Source organism: Schistocerca gregaria, chromosome 3 (assembly GCF_023897955.1).
Source record: "Schistocerca gregaria isolate iqSchGreg1 chromosome 3, iqSchGreg1.2, whole genome shotgun sequence".
Classification (NCBI taxonomy): Eukaryota; Metazoa; Arthropoda; class Insecta; order Orthoptera; family Acrididae; genus Schistocerca; species Schistocerca gregaria.
The window spans coordinates 693,964,411-693,980,849 of record NC_064922.1 but is presented as its reverse complement, the minus strand read 5'-3'; positions in this window follow the sequence as shown (position 1 = coordinate 693,980,849).

The following is a 16,439-nucleotide window of genomic DNA, read 5'->3' as shown; positions in this document are numbered from 1 at the left end:
TGGAATATTTAGGTGGAATATTTCCAGCCCTCAACGCTGCAAGACGTGCAGAAAGAGAGTCAGTGAGTTTATGGAAGGTACCGACAGGGATGTGGAGCCACTCCAACCCCAGTGCCGTGGACATCTGTGTCAATGCTTCTCGGCTGATGATCCATGGCGGACACAGCCCGACCGAGGTGATGGCACATATTCTGGATTGGATTTAAATACGATGAGTTTGGTAGCCAGGGAAGGTCGGTCAACTCATCTTGGTGCTCTCTGAAACCCGCAAGTACACTGAAATCTATATGACACGTTGTGTTATCATGTTGTTAGACGAAGTCGTTCAAAGGCAAAACAAACTGGCTGTAGGGCGGGCATGGTTCTCAAGGATACATGCATCTTGTGTAGATCTACTGTGTCTTCCAGAATGACGAGACCACCCAAGGAATGCCGCAAGAACATTTCTCAGAGCACAAAGCTCTCTCCTGGTTGCAGTGTGTTCGCTTTCAGACATTTCACGCCGTACATGCCAACAGATATCTTTCTGATAGAGCATAGTGATTCATCTGAAAAGACCACCTGTCGCTGGTCTGTGGACATCCAGTTGGGTATTGGCGTGCAAATTCCAGCCATCGTCACAAATGATGTACTAGGCTTTTGCTGCGAAGGCTCATCAGCAGCAACATTGGCTGAACGGTCGTTGAGGAGACACTGCTGGTAGACCATTGGTTCATCTAGTGGTCAGTTACACACCTGTTTGCCCGTGCACGTCCCTGCAGCCACTGTTTACCCCTGTCATTTATGGCCCGTGATGCACCACTGTTGCCTCGGCGCCATTTTCGGATAGCGTCTTATTCCCATGTACAGTATACTTAAACCACGGCGGCACACGAATAGTTTGCAAACTTAGCCGTTTCAGAAATGCTTCCACCCTTGGCCTATAAGATAATCATGATGCCCTTTTCGATGTCAGATAAATCGCTCAGTTTCCGCATTCTGACAAGGACTGTACTGATTTTCGCGCTTCCCTGAGACGCTTTATACAGCCTCCGTCGTTACTGCACCCACCTGCCGTCTGTGCGAAGTTGCCGCACGTGGACGTCGAACTTCGGCGACGGTCACATTAGTGAGACTGGACCGTGTAAAAGATGAAATGAGAGCTTTAGTCAAAACCAAATAAAAAGCGAATCTGTCCGGTCTTAGCCTGAGAGTTATAATTTGCAAAGAGCAGGCGCATACAATGGAAAGAACTATGTTGGGCCTATAACATGAAAACATTACGAAAATGTAATCCTCAGAGCTTTTTTTAATGTATTAATGGAATGCCATTCCAATAGTGCATTCTGCAAATTCATGGCATGCAAGATTAGTACTGGTTCCACACAGCCCGGACATCGATTGCTCTTCTTTAATTACCATTCATATATTAGGTAGGTCAGAGGGTCAGTTACTGTGAACAGTTCGGTGATAGGATTCTTCTTATTAGAATCGACAGCAAACCACCATAAACAACTATAGTTCAGGTATACATGCCGACGTCGCAAGCTGAAGATGAAGAGATAAAAGAAATATATGAGTACACTGAAAGCGTAATACTGTACGTAATGGAATTGACTGGAATGCAGCTGTAGGGTAAGGAGAAGAAGAAAATGGCACAGGAGAATATGGGCTTCGGACAAGAAATGAGAGAGGAGAAAGACTGAATTCTGTAATAAATTTTAGCTAGTAATAGAGAATACTCTGTTCAAGAATCACAAGAGGAAGAGGTATGCTTGGAAAAGGCTACATGATGCGGGAAGATTTCAGTTAGATTACATCATGGTCAGTCAGAGATTCCGAAATCAGATTCTGGATTGCAAGGCGTAAGCAGCAGCACATATAGACCCAAGTCACAATTTAGTAGTGATGAAGAGTTAGTGAAGAAGGGTAGGCTGAAGTTTAAGACGTTAGTCAGAAAGAGTCAATAGACAAAGAAGTGCAGTGTCTACAAAGGTTGCGGACTTGGAATTTACATCAAATTAAAACAATTACTTTTTACGCTGCAACTTGGAAAATCCAAATTCGTAGTATCGTTGTCATTGTTTCTAAGATACTTTATAACACTTATAATTTTATGGGAATAATTAAAGGATTATTAAAAACGTTTATTGAAGTTACACGGGTGTAGTTCCTCGTTTTGACTAAGATACGCCTCTCTCAGCTCCTTTAGCTTATCCTCGACCAGCCTGCTGTTCCAGTCCCATAAGGTTGATAGTTTAAGGGGGGATGTTTCGCGATGTTTGCCTCCAGCATAAGCAGACTTGTACCTTCCATTCGCTTTCGTTCTGCTCTGATTTTGCTGCTATAGACTCCACATCTAATGCAGCCCTTATGTAGTTATCCCTGAATTATTAAAGGCCTGGAGAGTCACTACGGTTTCTGGCTCAAATGTTGTTGATGTTAGGGTCAATATTCCTGAAATCTCTGACGTCACTATCAGGACACATGGAATTTCCTCCTTTAACTCTATTTTCCAGGATCCCCTCTTACTTTTCCCATCCCTCTTTGGTCAACAGCGTTACATATGTACGTCGATATCATCACCAGTCACTGTGGGGCCCTGGAGCACCAACGTTTCGGCCAATGGCGTGCAATCTCAACTCCCGCCCTTATCGAGTAATTTCAATTTTTGTAATTCGATTGTGTAATCATCATCGTTTGCTATCTGCACTTTCTAGTGAGATGACTAGGACAAAACGTCGGCAGTAGCAGCGATCATTTGAAGAGAACAAGACTATCTGTAAGCATTTTCTCCATCCTCGTCCAAATAATAATAATAATAATAATTAATAGTATGTGCTCCTTTATATGTGGGTTTTATTTTTGCTATTATTGTTACAAACCATGATATGATGCTGGATGAGGACATGCAGGACTTCTGAAATGCACTACAGCCTCAGCAGCAGCCATCAGCCTGCACAGGATTTCTTCCCAGTTATTACATCAGTTCCCATCCGACTGTGCTGTAGCCCATCCGCAGCCAGAACTCAGTTCTGGGGTAAGTTCTAGTAGAATACTGCTGTTCACTGATACGTGCAATTTTACTGCAAGTGCATCTGTATTTGTGAATGTAGGCTTACAAACCCAGTGGCTTAGAAGAGCTAATTGAAACCATTAAACATTCCAGTGTGGAGAATTTAAATGACTGCCTTACTTATAAATCTTACATTTATATTTTTCCCTGAGACATTTAAGTCTCTTCTTTATTTACGATTATGATTGAAGCAGAAGAAATGAATTAAAATTTGTGTTGCGGCTTACTCGAACCTGAGTTATCTTGTTGGCTAGGCAGAAATGCTAACCATTACACCTCCACAGCGCTATCGTTGACATTTCTGCATGAACTACACAAGTGGAGTGCCTTCCCCAACACAAACTTCATATCTTCCGCATCTTCCGTTTATTTTCCCTTACATCGTCACTACTGCAAGGACTCTCCGGCACTGGAATAACACCCCAGCGTTGGACGTAATGGGAAAGTCCTGTACCGTAGGTGATCTTATAGATTTTATAATTATATTTTTCCCTGAGACATTTAAGTCTCTTCTTTATTTACGATTATGATTGAAGCAGAAGAAATGAATTAAAATTTGTGTTGCGGCTTACTCGAACCTGAGTTATCTTGTTGGCTAGGCAGAAATGCTAACCATTACACCTCCACAGCGCTATCGTTGACATTTCTGCATGAACTACACAAGTGGAGTGCCTTCCCCAACACAAACTTCATATCTTCCGCATCTTCCGTTTATTTTCCCTTACATCGTCACTACTGCAAGGACTCTCCGGCACTGGAATAACACCCCAGCGTTGGACGTAATGGGAAAGTCCTGTACCGTAGGTGATCTTATAGATTTTATAATTATATTTTTCCCTGACACATTTAAGTCTCTTCTTTATCCACGGTAATGACTGTAGCAGAAGAAATGAATTAAAATTAGTGCTGCGGCTGGGCTCGAACCCGGGTCTTCTTGCTTGCTCAGGGGAAAATACACTCCTGGAAATAGAAAAAAGAACACATTGACACCAGTGTGTCAGACCCACCATACTTGCTCCGGACACTGCGAGAGGGCTGTACAAGCAATGATCACACGCACGGCATAGCGGACACACCAGGAATCGCGGTGTTGGCCGTCGAATGGGGCTAGCTGCGCAGCATTTGTGCACCGCTGCCGTCAGTGTCAGCCAGTTTGCCGTGGCATACGGAGCTCCATCGCAGTCTTTAACACTGGTAGCATGCCGCAACAGCGTGGACGTGAACCGTATATGCTGTTGACGGACTTTGAGCGAGGGCGTATAGTGGGCATGCGGGAGGCCGGGTGGACGTACCGCCGAATTGCTCAACACGTGGGGCGTGAGTTCTCCACAGTACATCGATGGTGTCGCCAGTGGTCGGCGGAAGGTGCACGTGCCCGTCGACCTGGGACCGGACCGCAGCGACGCACGGATGCACGCCAAGACCGAAGGATCCTACGCAGTGCCGTAGGGGACCGCACCGCCACTTCCCAGCAAATTAGGGACACTGTTGCTCCTGGGGTATCGGCGAGGACCATTCGCAACCGTCTCCATGAAGCTGGGCTACGATCCCACACACCGTTAGGCCGTCTTCCGCTCACGCCCCAACATCGTGCAGCCCGCCTCCAGTGGTGTCGCGACAGACGTGAATGGAGGGACGAATGGAGACGTGTCGTCTTCAGCGATGAGAGTCGATTCTGCCTTGGTGCCAATGATGGTCGTATGCGTGTTTGGCGCCGTGCAGGTGAGCGCCACAATCAGGACTGCATACGACCGAGGCACACAGGGCCAACACCCGGCATCATGGTGTGGGGAGCGATCTCCTACAATGGCCGTACACCTCTGGTGTTCGTCGAGGGGACACTGAATAGTGCACGGTACATCCAAACCGTCATCGAACCCATCGTTCTACCATTCCTAGACCGGCAAGGGAACTTGCTGTTCCAACAGGACAATGCACGTCCGCATGTATCCCGTGCCACCCAACGTGCTCTAGAAGGTGTATGTCAACTACCCTGGCCACCAAGATCTCCGGATCTGTCCCCCATTGAGCATGTTTGGGACTGGATGAAGCGTCGTCTCACGCGGTCTGCACGTCCAGCACGAACGCTGGTCCAACTGAGGCGCCAGGTGGAAATGGCATGGCAAGCCGTTCCACAGGACTACATCCAGCATCTCTACGATCTTCTCCATGGGAGAATAGCAGCCTGCAATGCTGCGAAAGGTGGATATACACTGTACTAGTGACGACATTGTGCATGCTCTGTTGCCTGTGTCTATGTGCCTGTGGTTCTGTCAGTGTCATCATGTGATGTATGTAACCCCAGGAATGTGTCAATAAAGTTTCCCCTTCCTGGGACAATGACTTCATGGTGTTCTTATTTCAATTTCCAGGCTGATCTCTATTATGAACCACGTTACTAGCGGCAGGTTTAAGAACAAGAAATGTACTTGAGAAAGGCATAAATACAGCTGTATTCTGAAGAAGAGCAGATTCGTCATTGACTCGTCACCCAGTCTGCATCTCCATATATTTGTGAGTACTGCAGCACCACCACCACGAAGGGGTTTTGCTGTGCAGTGAGATGATGGAGCATCGCATCCTTCGATTCATGTGACCGTAGCACTCTCTGCCTTCGGTGCTATTTTCCTGGTGGATTTAAAGCCACCATCGCCTGCTATGAAAGGTCGACTCTTTGCCACAGTGCCAGCCACTATCTGACACCTGTCCAGGGGCAGTTAGCTGAGTCCAAAGCAGAGTAGCCTCCTTACCTCACTGTGGTGAATGCGTGTGGGTCAGAGGTAGCAGTCCAGAGGTGCCATGACCATCACTGAGAGAAGCAGCGCACAGCTGACACCACGGCAGTGGCCTAGAACGCTGGAAACTCTCCACAAGCCTCCAGTTGTCATCATCGACTGCCAACATAGCATTGTGGGTGGGCACCACCACCCATATGTCACCGCCGCCAGCCACGGTCAAGGGAGAGAGGTGTTCCGGCCTCCCTGAGCAACAAAGTAATATGTACCAGTGATAATAAACCTGTGGAACCAGTCAAGCCTATAAATAAAGGACTTACAGCTAAAGTGGCCTCATCTTTTCAAAATAACACATATATTGTCTCCTGTCAACAGATTTTTTGCCATGGACATCTCGACTCCATCAATAACTCACAATTTTCACTCTTCAGCGTGATGTCAGGGTTGGCGACGTTATCACAGCGTACAGGGGAGGACGTGTCACCACTTCAGCAAGCCGTCTGAGCCACAACTTACAGTGTCATTGTTTCCAGTGAGTGAGATCAATTTTTTTTCTCTTTTTTGGTGATAATAATGGGGTCGAAGTACTGGGACAATGATTATGTATAAGCTATTTTTAATAAAACCAGAGTAGTCAGTAAATTTATTACAATTTATAGGGAATAGCAGGGACGAATGGTTAGTACCTGTTTGTTGTATGCAGTGTAATCTGCCTGGGCATTCTGCCCCCTATGTCACAACAGTAGAGCAATTTGTTTCACTTGCAATGCCAGACAATGTAGAGAGGGCAGGTGGCTCATGACAAAAAAGAGGAAGTATGTGAATACTAGTTGTGCTAGTTTTGAATTTTTGACCAATAATGCCATACAGTCATTTCCATTTTTTGAGTTGTGAGAATCAATATTTTGAAGCAAGTACCAAGGAGGCAAAGGCGAAATCGGAGACACAGGGTGTCACCAGAACTCGAGCTATATGATCTTTAGTTTATCAGTTGGGTCAGCTGAGGACAGATGAGGAAGCTTTACTTAACAGTTTGGCAGAGAAATGTTAAGAAGTATAATTGTTTAAATCACAGAGCTTAAGAAGTCATCCAGCTATTGCTGGTTTCTTCCTTTTCTGGAAGTGTGTCTGAGGATATGTTAGCATTCTTGGAAAATCACAGTTCTTCAGTTGACATATTCAATTATTGTAGAGTGCTAGATTTCGATTGATAGGTGAAGCGAAGTCATACATGCATTGTAGAGAAGCAAAAACCTTGGCTTACTAAAGGAATAAAAATATCTTGTAACTACAAAACGGAACTGTATCTAGCAACAAGAAAGAGTAATGACCCAGAAACAGCCAAGTATTATAAAAACTACTGTGCTACATTAAGAAAGGTTATTAAAAAGTACAGAAGCATCTGCATCATGTCTGAGATTAATAGCTCTCACAACAAAATCAAAACAATTTGGAATATTATTACAAGGGATACAGGGCAACCGAGAGTACAGGATGATGGCATCACCATCAAAGCGAATGGAAACTTGATAAACAACAAACCAGAAGTCAAAAACATTTTGAATAATCATTTCTTAAATGCTGTAGAGAAAAAAGGATCTAAATCTTCATTAGAAGAAGCAAGGCAGTTAATAGAAGAGGCCTTACCCACACCATTTGATACAACTGAAATTCCACCCACATCTCCATCTGAAATTAAGAAGACTGGTGAAATTGTAAACCATGTTTTTCAGAAAATCATTAAGTGGTTCTCTGCAAATGGGCTCTCATTAAACTTTGACAAAACACATTATATACAGTTCCACACAGTAAATGGAATGACCCCATTAATAAATATAGACTTCGATCAGAAATCGGTAGCTAAAGTATAATATTCAAAATTTCTAGGCGTATGCATTGATGAGGGGTTGAACTGGGAAAAACACACTGAGGATCTGCTGAAACGTTTGAGTTCAGCTACTTATGCTATTAGGGTCATTGCAAATTTTGGCGATATACATCTCAGTAAGTTAGCTTACCACGCCTATTTTCATTCTGTGCTTTTGTATGGCATCATATTCTGGGATAACTCATCATTAAGTAAAAGAGTGTTCATTGAAGAAAAGCGTGTAATCAGAATAATTGCTGGAACTCATCCAAGATCATCCTGCAGGTACTTATTTAAAGAGCTAGAAATCTTCATTGTGGCCTCACTTATGAAATTTGTTATTAAAGATCCGAACGAATTCAAAAGTAATAGCAGTGTACATGGCTACGACACTAGGAGGAAGGATGATCTTCACTACTAAAGTTTAAATCTGACTTTGACTCACAATGGAGTAAATTATGCTGCCACTAAAGTCTTTGGTCACTTATCTAATAGCATCAGAAGTCTGACAGATAGCCATATAGCATTTAAAAGGAAATTAAAAGAATTTCTTAATGGAAACTCCTTCTACTCGTTAGACGAATTTTTGGTTATAGTAAGTGGGTAATTTCTCAACCTCCTCCCACAAAAATTGAGTGCCACGTAATATTTTGTCTAATGTAATATCTTGTGAAGACACCTTTCATTAAACTGACACGTTGCACTTCATTACGAAGTGTCGTATTCATGATCTATGGAATAAGTACTAATCTAATCTAATGTAATTGCGCAACTTGAGTCCTTTAGAGTAGTTGAGGGAAGGAGTAGAGCAGAGGTACAGAAACCAAATTGACCACAGTTTTTTGTGAACTATTTGGTTTGCACGGCGCCAAACACGCATACGACCATCATTGGCACCAAGGCAGAAGCGACTCTCATCGCTGGAGACGACACGTCTCCATTCGTCCCTCCATTCACGCCTGTCGCGACACCACTGGAGGCGGGCTGCACGATGTTGGGGCGTGAGCGGAAGACGGCCTAACGGTGTGCGGGACTGTAGCCCAGCTTCATGGAGACGGTTGCGAATGGTCCTCGCCGATACCCCAGGAGCAACAGTGTCCCTAATTTGCTGGGAAGTGGCGGTGCGGTCCCCTACGGCACTGCGTAGGATCCTACGGTCTTGGTGTGCATCCGTGCGTCGCTGCGGTTCAGTCCCAGGTCGACGGGCACGTGCACCTTCCGCCGACCACTGGCGACAACATCGATGTACTGTGGAGACCTCACGCCCCACGTGTTGAGCAATTCGGCGGTACGTCCACCCGGCCTCCCGCATGCCCACTATACGCCCTCGCTCAAAGTCCGTTAACTGCACATACGGTTCACGTCCACGCTGTCGCGGCATGCTACCAGTGTTAGACTGCGATGGAGCTCCGTATGCCACGGCAAACTGGCTGACACTGACGGCGGCGGTGCACAAATGCTGCGCAGCTAGCGCCATTCGACGGCCAACACCGCGGTTCCTGGTGTGTCCGCTGTGCCGTGCGTGTGATCATTGCTTGTACAGCCCTCTCGCAGTGTCCGGAGCAAGTATGGTGGGTCTGACACACCGGTGTCAATGTGTTCTTTTTTCCATTTCCAGGAGTGTATATAGCTACTGAACATTGAACTACAATGATGCTTGACATTTGTGGGTACTTCTAGAATGTACTCGACCCGAATTTAGAAATTCACGTTCCTCCATGCAACAATTTAGTATCATAACCACTACAGTACAGTGCTACTCAGCTTCTTCTGTGACACATTTCTCCCTCCTTAAGAGAACAGCGTCTCTGGTGTTACGTCCTCCTAGTCCTGGAACGAGTCATCGGTCCTGCATACTCCGACTCCTGATGACTGATGCTAGCCCTGGCGGTGATTTTCTTAGAACTTCTTTTGCCGCTACGCTATTCGTCACCTTTCCGCTTGTTGCCTGTCGCTGGAGCTTCGAATTTACCCTGGGTTGCAGGATCCTTGTAGGGATTCATGCGAAGGACTTGGACGGCATCTCTGATCTTCCGTCGTTTTGTGGCGGGGTCGAAATCTTAGACTTCGTAAGTAACATCAGACAACTGTCTTACAGCCTAAGACGGTCCAAAGTATCACCTGAGGAGCTTCTCAGAGAGACTAATCTTCTGAACAGGAGTGAAGATCCAGGCGAGGTCACCAGGCTGGTAGCCAACAGGGCAGTGGTTCGCGTTATACCTTTGGTGATCGTTTTCTTGGGCCTGCAACATGTGGAGTCGAGCTAACTGCCGAGCTTCCTCAGCTCTGGTTAACACCTTGCCAATGTAGTGGTCGTCGACGTCATCAGGATGTAACGGAAACACAGTGTCCATTGTCGTAGTCGCCTCATGCCCTTGCACCAGGAAAAAGGGCGTAAATCCTGTGGTGTCATGTTTGGCGGTGTTATAGGCAAACGTCACGAAAGGTATCACCTCATCCCATTTGCTGACTAACATTGATAGTATGTCGGCCAAGGTGTTATTAAGCCCGTTAGTTTGCGGATGGTAGGCAGACGTCATGTAATGAATAATACTGCACCAACGGTTTATCTCTGTCACAACATTCGATTGAAAAACTGTCCCTCAATCCGTAATTAACGACCTTGGGGCACCGTGTTTTAATACAATATCTTCCACGATGAATTTTGCTACCTCGAATGCTTTGGCTGTTTTCATGGCTTTTGTAATGGCATAAATCGTCAGATAATCAGTGCAAACAATAATCCATTGCCATTAGCAGACGTTGGAAATCGTCCGAGGAGGTCAATCCCAACACGCTGGAAAGGCGTTTCGGCTGGTGGAATTTGTATGAGTCGGCCAGGTGACAGTCGACCGAGGGACTGTCTTTCTCCTCTGGCACTCTCGACAATGCGACACTTAGTGACGGACACTCCTAAATAAACGTGGCCAGAAAAATCTGTTGCTTCTCCTGTCGTATGTCTTAATAAATCCTAAATGTCCGCCCTGAAGTGTGTCATGGAATTTCTGTAGAACATCTAACCGCATGTGTTTAGGAATCACTGGTAGCCACTTCTTTCCAAACGGATCAAAGCTTTTCTTGCAGAATAGTCAATTAACTCCCTTAAACTGTCCTTTCACGTCCTCTGACCGATTTAAGGCAAGCAAATTTGAGATATCTGGGCGTCCTTCTTCTCCTCAGCAGAAAGAGCCTGGAGTGTAGGGAGACAGTCACTATCTTCATCAAAGTCTTCATGGTCTTGCACAGGGTTTCCTGAGAGACAGCCGGCATCTCGGTGTTTTCTTCCACTTTTGTACGCTATGGTAATGTCATACTCTTGAAGACTTAGTGCCCACCTGGCGAGTCGTCCTGTTGGATCCTTAAGACCTGTCAGCCAACACAGTGAATGATGATCTGTAACAACTGTGAATGGCCTTCCATAGAGATACTGTCGAAATTTGCACATGGCCCAGATCAGAGCAAGAGCAGTTTCTCTCGGCTTTTGTAAGCGCCCAGGAAGCATAGGCTATAACCTTCTCTTTTCCATCCGAAATTTGCACCAGAATAGCACCGATCCGATACCCACTGTCATCTATGTGTAGTTCTGTAGGTGCTCTCTCATCATACAGACCAAGTACAGTGTCAGTAGTCAGAGCTTATGGCAGCACATCTAAAGAATGTTGCTGAGCACCGCCCCAGACAAATTTAGCATCAGCTTGTAACAACTCTTGGAGTGGCCTGGCTTTGATACAAAAGTCTTTGATAAAACGACCGTAATAAGAAAATAATCCGAGGAAGCTTCTCGCATCTCTAAAACTGTTATGAATAGGAAATTCCGTTACAGATCTCACTTTTTCTGGGTCTGGCTGCACACCTTCATTTGACACAAGGTGTCCAAGTATTTTGATTTATTTTGCTCCAAAGAGACACTTTCTTGAATTAAGTTTCAGTCCGCCTTGTTGGAGACACTTAAAGAACGGCCCTCAGTCTTTTTATATGTTCATCAAATATCTCCGAGAACACTATAATGTCATCTAAATAACAAAAACACATCGCCCACTTCAGGTGACGTAGAAGATTACCCGTCACCCGTTATAAATTGCTAGTGCATTACACAAACCAAACGTCATTACCTTAAACTCATACAGGCCCTCAGGGGTGATGAATGCAGTTTTCTCACGATCAGCCTCATCTACTTCGATCTGCCAGTATCCCGAGTAGACGTTGGGAAAAACTTAGCCCCCTTCAGACAATCTAATGCATCGCCAATTCGTGGAAGAGGGTAAACGTCCTTTTTAATTATCTTATTAAGCTTCCTGTAATCAACACAAAAGCGCCAACTGCCATATTTCTTCCTGGCGACGACCACTGATGACGACCATGGACTCTGCGAAAGCTGAATGATGTCATTCTTCATCATTTTGCTACCTCGTCGCGAATTATTCGACGTTCCGTTGCTGACACAGGGTATGCTCTCTGGCTTATAGGTTGATGGTCTCCAGTGCTAATCCGGTGCTTCACAGTCGATTTGTCTAATTTGTTCTTCACCTGTGGATTGAAGCATTCAGAAATCTCTTGAAGAATGGCAAGTAGCTTCTTCTGTTGTTCCTTCGTGAGATCTGACGATAGTCGAGCTAGAAGATCTTGTCTCGTAGTGGCAGCGCTAATTTCTCCCACAGAGGTTTCTATGACACTCAGCTGTTCTTCAATTAACGACTCAGCGTTTGCTATGCACATGCGTCTTGGAAGGATCTGCGGTTCTCGGCGACAGTTAACTATCCACAGTTCACCGAATCTGTTGTAAAACGAGACTACAGAGGCTGGGATGAGCAAGTTATTCTTCAGTGGTATGCTTCTCTTACATTCCATTACAAGATCCATGGGTTGATGCATGGCATGGTACATGACAATTACCTTTCTAGCGCTGACTGCAGGAATTATCACTTCATCCAGCACACGTATTCTCCACACACTGGGATGTGCGTCTTCCTGTCCACAGTATCTCATCTCGTTAGCATAATTTTCGAGCGACCACAATCTATAATTGCCTGAGAAGCTTTCAAAAAGTTCCATCCGAGAATGATGTCATGACTACACTCTTGTAAGACGATGAATTCTAAGGACTGTGTACGGCCACTTATACCCACACGAATGGTACATCTTCCTATAAGTTTTACGTATTTCCCATTAGCCACCTTCAGCAGTGATGTTTTGCTGTCGACGAATACGGTTTTCTGCAACTGGCGACGGAACTTCTCCGAAATGACTGAATATGATGATCCAGTGTCCACAGGAGCTTGGGCTGGCCGGCCATCCATGAGGATATCGACATAGTTTCTTATCATTTTTGTAGCGATCGACGGTGGAGGATTTTTCTCTTCGGCGGCCTCACCTCCAATGAAGGTCGCACCCTTTAGTTTTCCAGGTTGATCGGCTGGTGCTTCTAAAAGGCGATGGAGACCTTGCTCGGCGTGTTGGGGAACGTCCTCTCCAGCGGCTAGCTTGCGGCGATGATGACCTATGTCGTCCTGCATCCATATCTTCGAGCTCATCTTCGTCGTCCCGGCGTTGGCGTCGGCTATGATCGGTCTGCTGTCTTCTGGCGCGGGCGTCATAAAATATCCGCCGCCTTTCTCGACAAAAGCGCACCACATGTCCCGGTCGTCCGCAGTGGAAACACACTGATTGGTTATCCTGGGTCCTCCAGACGTCAGTTTTCGTTGGTGCCCAAAGAAGTTCCTCATGCGGCATTGCAGGAACGTAAGTTCGCCTGGATCTCGAGTTTTTTCACCGTTGTAAAGGGTTCAAATGGTTCAAATGGCTCTGAGCACTATGGGACTTAACATCTATGGTCATCAGTCCCCTAGAACCTAGAACTACTTAAACCTAACTAACCTAAGGACATCACACAACACCCAGCCATCACGAGGCAGAGAAAATACCTGATCCCGCCGGGAATCGAACCCGGGAACGTTGTAAATGGAAATGAAGGACAAAAGATTAGTTTCAATGTCTGTTCCACCTCCTCCCTTATGACCTATTGAAGCGTCTTGGTTTTTTTTTTCCGTGCAATCCAAGTGCCTTCTGAACTTCCTCTCTCACTATCTGATGATGAACACTTGTGAAATCAGTTTCACCCTCCATCACAGACGTCGATACGGCGTTTGGAAGCCGTTCAAACTTCTTGCGTGTAATTATTTTTTGATGCATTGTCTCGATAAACTGGCACCATTTTATGAACTCGTCTGCTGGCGAAACTTCCTTCAGTAGCAGGGCTTCATACATGTCCTCAGCAACAACCTTCATGAGATGTGCAACCTTGTCTTCCTCTTTCGTTCTAGAATCCGCTATTTTACACAGCTCCAAAGACGTCTTGAATGTAGGAGGCTGTAGTTTCTCCTGGACGCTGTGCCCTGCACTTCAATTTATCTTCAGCCTTGTACTTCTGTCGTTGTGTGTCGCCGAAATACTTGCGCAGTACCGCCTGGAATACTTCCCAGAATGTGAACTTCTCCTCGTTGTTCTCGTGCCATTGCTTGACAGTGCCCTCTAAGTAGAAAAATGCGTTAGCCAAACACACGGTGTCATCCCATTTGTTGAATTTGGCTACACGCTCATATACGTTTAGCGACTTGTTTGTATCTTGGCCATCGTCACCAGAGAACCCGGAAGGATATCTTATGTGGTGGCACACCGTTGCTGTCATCGTAAGATCCTCTTCTTCTTCTGTCTCCGGTAGACTGCGATCTGTTGAATATGGCTCGAACTCGGGTTTCTCGCCACGTAAACGGCGGCTCTGTCGTGGACTATGAGAGCCACTGTGTCATCGATAATGTGCGCTATCACAAGTTCCAATACCCAGCGCCTCCATCAGAACAATGTCACGTAGAAGATGGTGTATTTAGATGAATGACGAATACTAACTTCATTTAACGAACGTTTATTCAGCACTTGGACACACGACAGCACGGAGCGAACTGCCTCCGGCCAGAACACATTCAGTAATACAGTAATATATACAGCTACAGAACATTCCAGTAGAATGACGCTTGACATTTGTGAATACTTCTAGAATATACTCGTAACGAATATAGAAATTATAAATGTGCAGTCCAGATGAGGTTTGAACACACAGCCCTCCATGCAACATTTTAGTATCATAAGACACTACACTACGGTGCTACTCAGCTTCTGGCACAACGTGACAATAGGGTAGGAAACTCAAGATGTTTGTGGACCATGCTGCTTTGAAGTGCTTACTAGGTTTGAACTAGCCATCCAGTAAACTGTTGAGATAGTCATTGAAAATCAGTGAAGCTGGTCGAAGGTTGTGTTGCAAAAGTGAACAGCATAGAGATAGAAGTGATGATACTTTCTGCAGGACCTGACCATCATTCTGCAGGACAATGCTCAAGGACGTACAGTGCAAGCTGTTACTGATTTGTTTGACTGATGGAGCTGCTAAGTGCTGTACCACCTACTGTACTCCCCTGACTTAAGACCTTGTGAGTTCAACTCGATTTCTAAACGTCGGGCAATAGAACGCGCCGCTCGAACTGTCAACACAACTGGCACTGCTAAGAGTATCCTACGACTTACACATCGATGGCAACGGGTTATACACCATACTGGTGTCTACTTTGAAGGTCAGTAAAAATTTGAAACACGTATCTATTTTTTACGAGCTGTAAATAAGTAGTTGCCACTATTAAAGTTCCAAACCTCGAACACAGTTAAGGGATAAAATGTAAGAAGTGAAATGAGTAGTATAGCACGAACCCAGTAGAGTGGAAAGAGGATAGGTTGATGTTGGTTGTAGGATATTTAAGACTATATTCGGAACAGCAGACGTGAACAATGTAGGTGAATTAAGTAGCAGAGATGAAGCCGCAAGGGAGGTAGCGGAGTCGAATAAGGCAACAGTGTACTGCACTCTATGCAGACTAGGAATCTGGAGGGTGGCACACTGAATACTACACTATATAAGTTATGCACTATGCTAGGAACTCAGCTAGTGCACTGTTTCGGGATTTGTAAGCAATACAAGCAGTGACGCAGGAACACGACGTAAAATTAATGCCAACACGATTGTTAGTCTCTAGCGGATAGAATTTCAGAAGCAAGGATAACACTGATGGGCTTACAGAAAGCCATCCATCATGCGCTGCGTGGGCAGCTAAGTCCGGACTAGCTGCCACCCAAACAATAAGGGAATTATAGCCGGTATTAGTATCGGCAATGGGACTGAATACCCAGAACCTGCCACTTTACTATCATAGTGTAACGGTAGATGTGTCAATGGATAACACAGTGCAAAGCAATAAATGTTTCAGTATCAGACAAGTATTCGATATTTAGATGTTACACGGTGCACATCTGCCCAGCGAAGTCGGTAGTGACTGGGAAATTTGTGAAAGTAGGGGACGAAAGAATTTGTGGGAGAAGATAGGGATCAACACGTAGTGATGTCCGAACAAGAGCTTCAGCAATGCTGAGGCCGAATTATTACTATATGCCTGATGTGCGAGGTTACAACAGAGAGTAGTATATGCATTATACAGTTGTCCAGAAGTAAAACCAAGGGGCTTCCGTGTCGGAAGCAGATAACCGAGTCTAAATTATGTTTTCAGGAGGTAAGGACTACATTGGTTGTACTCAGTATTTTTTCATTTTTTCGTCGTCAGTCTTCTGAGTGGTTTGATGTAGCCCGCCACAAATTCATCTCCTGTTTTAACCTCTTCATCTCAGAGTAGCACTTGACATCTACTTCCTCAATTATTTGCTGGATGTATTCCAATCTCTG